Source organism: Macaca fascicularis, chromosome 4 (assembly GCF_037993035.2).
Source record: "Macaca fascicularis isolate 582-1 chromosome 4, T2T-MFA8v1.1".
Taxonomy (NCBI): Eukaryota; Metazoa; Chordata; class Mammalia; order Primates; family Cercopithecidae; genus Macaca; species Macaca fascicularis.
Genome location: NC_088378.1, coordinates 15,293,691 through 15,301,041, shown reverse-complemented (window position 1 = coordinate 15,301,041; position 7,351 = coordinate 15,293,691). Strand labels below are relative to the sequence as shown.

The 7,351-nt window shown below is 40.7% G+C and overlaps 1 long non-coding RNA gene across 1 annotated transcript; it reads left to right on the top strand.

Moving 5' to 3' along the window:
- Positions 1-2,222: 2,222 nt before the first annotated feature.
- LOC135970308 (uncharacterized) lies at positions 2,223-2,535 on the top strand. Its single transcript, XR_010586001.2, has 2 exons — positions 2,223-2,344; positions 2,426-2,535. It is a non-coding gene; the product is annotated as an uncharacterized lncRNA (long non-coding RNA).
- Positions 2,536-7,351: the final 4,816 nt, after the last annotated feature.

Genomic DNA, 7,351 nt, shown 5'->3' with positions numbered 1-7,351 from the left:
ATGGTATGCTAGTGATAACTACTAAGAAGAAAAAAATTAAGTTGGGAAGGGGGATATGAATTGCCTGCTGAAGGGGATTAAATTTTAGATGATCAGGGGAGGCTTAATAGAGGAGACTTAAAAAAAAAAATGTGGCTGGGTGCAGTGGCTCACGCTTGTAATCCAGCACTTTGGGAGGCCAAGGTGGGTGGATCACCTGAGGTTGGGAGTTTGAGACCAGCCTGACCAATATGGTGAAACTCCAATCTATACTAAAAATACAAAAATTAGCTGGGTGTGGTGGTGCACACCTGTATTCCCAGCTACTCGAGAGGCTGAGGCAGGAGAATCGCTTGAACCCAGAAGGCGGAGTTTTCAGTGAGTTGAGATCGTGCCACTGCACTCCAGCTTGGCAACGGAGTGACACTCCGTCTCAAAAAAAAAAAAAGAAACAAAAGATTCAATGGAGTTTTGGGGAAGAAGTGGTGTTTGGTTACATGAGTAAGCTCTTTAGTGTGATTTCTGAGATTTTGGTGCACCCGTCACCCAAGCAGTATACACTGTACCAAATGTGTAGTCCTTTATCCCTTACCCCACTCTTACCCTTTGCCCTGAGTCCCCAAAGTCCATTGTATCATTCTTATGCCTTTGTGTCGTCATTGCTTAGCTCCCACTTATGACTAAGAACATGTGATATTTGGTTTTCCATTCCTGAGTTACTTCACTTAGAATAATGGTCTCCAATTCCATCCAGGTTGCTGCAGATGCCATTATTTTGTTCCTTTTTATGGCTGAGTAGTATTCATGGTATATATAGACCACATTTTCTTTATCTACTTGTTGCTTGATGGCCATTTAGGCTGATTCCATATTTTTGTAGTTGTACATTGTGCTGCTATAAACATGCGTGTGCAAGTATCTTTTTTGTGTAATGACTTCTTTTCCTCTGGGTAGATACCCAGGTGAGGGATTACTGGATCAAATGGTAAATCTTCTTTTAGTTCTTTAAGGAATCTCTGCACTGTTTTCCACAGAGGTTGTACTAGTTTACATTTCCACCAACAGTGTAAAAGTGTTCCCTTTTCACCACATCCATGCCAACTCCATTATTTTGTTGTTGTTGTTGTTGTTATGGCCATTCTTGCAGGAGTAAGGTGGTATCACATCATGGTTTTGATTTGCATTACCCTATCATTAGTGATGTTGAGCATTTTTTCGTATGTTTGTTGGCCATTTGTATATCTTCTTTTGATATTGTCTATTCATGTCCTTAGCCCACTTTTTGATGGGATTATTTGTTTTTTTCTTGCTGATTTGTTTAAGTTCCTTGTAGATTCTGGCTGTTAGTCCTTTGTCAGATGCATAGATTGCGAAGATTTTCTCCTACTCTGTAAGTTGTCTGTTTACTTTGCTGTTTGTTTCTTTTGCTGTGCAGAAGCTTCTTAGTTTAAGTCCCATCTATTTATCTTTGTTTTTATTGGGTTTGTTTTTCGGTTCTTGGTCATGAAGTCTTTGCCTAAGCCAATGTCTAGAATGTTTTCCAATGTTATCTTCTAGAATTTGTATGGCTTCAGGTCTTAGATTTAAGTCTTTGATCCATTTTCCATTTGGAGTTGATTTTTGTATAAGGTGAGGGATCAGAATCCAGTTTCATTCTTCTACATGTGGCTTGCCCAGTATCCCAGCACCATTCGTTGAATAAGGTGTCCTTTCCTCACTTCACGTTTTTGCTTTGTTGAAGATCAGTTGACTATAAGTATTTGGCTTTATTTCTGGGTTCCGTATTCTGTTCCATTGGTCTATATGCCTGTTTTTATACAAGTACCATGCTGTTTTGGTGACTCTGGCCTTTTAGTATAGTTTGAAGTCAGGTAATGTAATGCCTGTAATGCCTCCAGATTTTTTTTTTTTTTTCTTAGTCTTCCTTTGGCTATGCAGGCTCTTTTTTGGTTCCATATGAATTTTAGGACTGTTTTGTAATTCTGTGAAGAATGATGGTGGTATTTTGATAGGAATTGCATTTAATTTGTAGATTGCTTTTGGCAGAATGGTCATTTTCACAATATTGATTCTACCCATCCATGAGCATGGGATGTGTTTTCATTTGCTTGTGTTGTCTATATTTCTTTCAGCAGTGTTTTGTAGTTTTCCTTGTAAAGGTCTTTCACCTCACAGAGGGGACTTTTGAGTAGACCTGAAGGAGGTAAGGGAGCAATCGAAGAGGATAACTGGGGGAAGAGCACCCCAGGCAGGGGCGGTGATACAAGGATGGAAGTGGAGAGAGGCCAGAGTGAAACAGGAGAGAGCAGGAGATAAGGTCAGAGACGTAGCAGGGACCAGAACATGTGGAGCTGTGCTGGTCATGGTAAGGATTTTGGTTTTCTGTGAGGGATAAAGGGAGCCACAGGAAGCAAAGGGGCTGATTTCATCTGACTTGTTTTGACAGGATCATGCTGGCTGCTGTGTAGAGAAAACACTGAGGGGAAGTAGAAGAACGAAGAACAAAAGAGAACATGATGGCTTGGATCAAAGTGGTGTCAGTGGTGATAGTGAGAAGTGGAGAAATTCTGGGTGTATTTTGGAAGCAGAGCCTGTAGGATTTGCTTGCAGAACAAGAGATGTTTAGTCGCAGATAGAAGGCTCTGGAGTTCAAAGGGGAAGTTTGGGCTTCATCAGCATCTAGGTAGTAATTCAAGGCATGAGATAGGACGAGATCATGTAGGCAGTGAATAGGGATAAAAAAGAGAAGGGGTTCAAGAACTAGGCCCTGATGGCCTCCCAATATTTAGAGGTTTGAAGATGAGTAAGACCCAGTAAAAGAGTGGCTAGAAAGATAGGAGAGGCCGGGCGCGGTGGCTCAAGCCTGTAATCCCAGCACTTTGGGAGGCCGAGACGGGCGGATCACGAGGTCAGGAGATCGAGACCATCCTGGCTAACACGGTGAAACCCCGTCTCTACTAAAAAATCCAAAAATAATCTAGCCAGGCGAGGCGGCGGGCGCCTGTAGTCCCAGCTACTCGGGAGACTGAGGCAGGAGAATGGCGTGAACCCGGGAGGCGGAGCTTGCAGTGAGCTGAGATCCGGCCATTTCACTCCAGCCTGGGTGACAGAGCGAGACTCCGTCTCAAAAAAAAAAAAAAAAAAGAAAGAAAGGAGAAAAACCAGGTAAATAAGGTGTCCTGGAAGCCTGATTCAGAGATCAGGAATTGATATATTGTACCAAATACTTTAGATAATTCAAATAAAATGAGGACTGAAAAATGACTATTGGATTTAGTGATTGTGGAGGTCAGTGGTAACCTAGTGATGAGAAGGGCAGTTTCAGTGGAGTGGTAGGGGCAAAATCCTGATAGAGTGGAATCAAAAGAGAATACAAGATAAAATGGGAGATAGTAAATATACATTTTTTCAGGAAAAATAATTTGGTTATTTAGTCTTTTGTGAATGGATAGAAAAAAGTGATGCAAGGCTGGGCACGGCGGCTCATGCCTGTAACCCCAGCACTTTGGGAGGCTGAGATGGGAGGATTGCTTGAGTCCAGGAGTTCAAGACCAGCCTAAGCAACATGGCGAGACCCTGTCTCTATAAAAAATGATAACAAGGCCAGGTGCGGTGGCTCACGCCTGTAATCTCAGCACTCTGGGAGGCCGAGGCAGGTGGATCACGAGGTCAGGAGTTTGAGACCAGCCTGTCCAACATAGTGAAACACCGTCTCTACTAAAAATACAAAAATTAGCTGGCCGCATGATGGCAGGTGCCTGTAGTCCCAGCTACTTGAGAGGCTGAGGCAGGAGAATAGCTTGAACCTGGGAGGCGGAGGTTGCAGTGAGCCGAGACCACGCCATTGTATTCCAGTCTGGGTGATAGAGTGAGACTCCATCTCAAAAAAAAAAAAAAAAAAAAAAAAAAGACAACAAAATTAAAAAGTCTTTTTTTTTTCAAGATGAGAGAAATAATAGCATGTATATATGGGAATGCTGGTGGAAATGATCCAATAGAGAGGGAGAAATTGATAATATGAAGAGAAGAAATGGTTGGAGAAGCTGGAAGTATTTGATTTGGAAAAGGAAAGGTATGGGGCAATAGTAAGCAGAGTCCTGTGGGGCGGTGGGGGCGAGGTTGCGGTTTTGTAGATCGTAGGGTTAGGATTAAGGAGGAAACAAAGTAAAAACTGGAAAGACGTGGGAAGTTTTGGTAAGAGGCAGGAGCGTTGGAATTTAAGATTTCAAAGATGGAGCCATTTCCAGAGATGACAAGGCTCCAAGTGTCTCTGTTAAATTAGTGGAAATAAAGTTGCTCCCCATGAATACTGAGCCTTGAACCAAAAGCCATTTGCTGGAGTAACAGATAGATAATATGAGAATGACCAAGGGGGTCCACAGATAACTGTGACACAGACACTAGAAGGTGGTAGAGCTGAATGGGGTAAGAAAGATAAGCAGAGGGCCCAGCTGTGGAGGGGACCACCATGTAGGGTGGTGAGCTTCCTATCTCTGGAATAAAACACTGGTGACTCTGATTTACAGATTTATAAAAAGAACTCCTGAATTTAAAAAGTATTAGGTTCATCTATAGGAGACTCTGAGAAGAGAACTTCCAGTCCTAAAAGGCTGATACTATGATAATTGGTATGTCTCTTAAATTGGGTTTTCTGTATAAATTAGGATTCTTCTGTTTTTTTTCTATAAAAATTATTTTCTGGCCGGGCGTGGTGGCTCATGCCTGTAATCTCACACTTTGGGAGGCCAAGGTTGATGGATCACCTGAGGTCAGGAGTTCGAGACCAGCCTGGCCAACATGGTGAAACCCCCTCTCTGCTAAAAATGTAGAAATTAGCCGGGCATGGTGGTGGGCATCTATAATCCCAGCTTCTTGGGAGGCTGAGGCAGGAGTATCACTTGAATCCAGGAGGCAGAGGTTGCAGTGAGCCAAGATCACACCATTGCACTCCAGCCTGGGTGACAAGAGAGAAACTCCATCTCAAAAAAAAAAAAAAAAAAAAAATGTCCTCAGGAGAATGAATGTTATCCTGCTTAACATCAGTAACAATTGGTCGTATCTGTTCTCTCCTCAGTTCCCTCAAAGGTCTTCCAATGGCCTGCACATTCTGACATGTAAATACTTTTTGGATTAAATGACATATCACAAATGCCAAGTTCTTGAGTTTAATGTATTAAATCTCATTAGTACTATTAAATATAAATAACGATTTGCTTTGTAGTTAAGGCTCATCAAATCATAAACATCTTCTGACGCCAGAGTCAGTTTTTATCCAAGCAAGCAATCCACAGTAATGGGACTGCTTTTTAATTTCCAGCCTGGTTCTTGACTAGCCCCTAAAATTGTCGCTCAGTAGAAGCTCACTGAGTATCATCTGAATTTGATAAGTTTAATCAATGTAAGAAAATGGTAATGTAAGTCAGCTACAAAAAGAAGGAAGCATCAAATAGAAATGGTTTTTAGACCGTCTAAAGCTTTTGGATCATTTCTATCCCTGTTCCCTGCTCCAGGGAAATAACAATACCCAAACGCATGTAGAATACAGATATGCAATGTAAAAAGCACACAGCTTATTTCTTTTATTCAACACAAACTATTTCCTTCATTTCAGTAATTTCTCTTCCCCCACCCTCCAGAGAATTCCATAAACATAATCATGAAGCCTTATAGAAATTTGCTAAAATGTTTTTATTGCATTTACTGAGAGTATCACATTATCCTCCAAGCCATTGTAAAGATCTTTTCATTAAAAAGGTTTTGGTTATCTATATTAAATTGCACATTATAAAAAAAAATTGTAAATTGTAGCCTTCAAAAAGAAACATACATTTTTTAAAAAGTACTAAAATACTGCATACTGGTCAAATCCAGCACAATCATTCAGCATAGTGATCTACATTTGAACTATTGTGCCAAAAATGGCCCCGGTGTAGGTAGGGAGAGAAGCAGAGCTGCACTGTGGTGTATAGCATACACTTGGAATAATTTGGCTTTGATGTCTAAGATAAAGTGTGTTTTTCTAACTTTCAAATATACAAAATAATTAAAAAAGTAATTTTCAAATAAACATTAAAATAAGTCCACATGAGCAATGTCATATTATACTAGGAGATACTTAAAATATCCACACTCTCTCTTAGTAATACTACAAGGTTCAGTTTGTTGTAGCTATAACTTTAAGGCTAAAATAAACTGGTGGAAGAAGAAAAGCAAAATGCAACTTTTATCAAGCATTGTGCAATGCCTTTACAATCTTACACATCTCAAACCACATTAAGTTACATCGGAAGTTACTATTAGAGTGATGCTTAATCTCACTCTAATGTAATGATTAGCAAGCTTCCATTCTCTCTTCCAAATATAACTCATGTTAATGTAGAAAAGTGTTATCATTAGTTACCAGAGCAAATCCAGTATACTGGATTTTAAGTCAGGGTCTTTAAAAGAGAGAAGAATTCAACTGAAACCTGTCATTCTCTAGCTGGGCATGGTGGCTCACGCCTGTAATTCCAGCACTTTGGGAGGCCGAGAGAGGTGGATCACTTAAGGCCAGTCTGGCCAACATGGTGAAACCCCATCTCCACTAAAAATACAAAATTAGCCGGTGTGGTAGTGGGCACCTGTAGTCCCAGCTGCTCAGAAGACTGAGGCACGAGAATCGCTTGAGCCCGGGAGGCAGAGGTTGCAGTGAGCTGAGATCGTGCCACTGCACTGGAGCCTGGCATTGGAGCGAGACTCCAAGAAAGAAAAGAGAAGAGAAGAGAAGAGAGAAAGGAAAAGTAAAAAGAGAAAAGAAAAGAAAGAGAAAAAGGAAAAGAAAAAGAAAAGAAAGACCTGTCATTCTCAATTCATCTGAATCCTACCTACAGAACATTAAGGAGACCCTTATGTCTCAAACTCCCGGCCTTGAGCAATCCACCTGCCTCGGCCTCCCAAAGTGTTGGGATTACAGGTGTGAGCCACAGCGCCTGGCCAAGGAGACCCATATGTAATTTTACGTGTTACACAATCAGACCAACGATGGTGCTTGATAAATCACAGATCTGAGATTTGCTGACACTGACCCAGCCGTAGTACTTATTAATTGTTTATGTTAAATCTGAAAGACGAACAATGATACTTTCAGTGAGAAGTTTCAAATAATTATAAAAATATAACTGTGCAAGTAACTCATTATCCATGTTTTAAGATTGATGACTCTCAAAACTCTGATTTTAGCCTGAAAATTGCGAAACATCTTCAAATGTCCAAATGTCTGCATAAGCAAGCTCAATAGGAAGCAATTATATATAATTTTTTTCACATTGCCTCAAAGTTACAGAATATATTTGAATCGCTCACTTTGTGTTAGAAACATTGACAAGGGACTTTC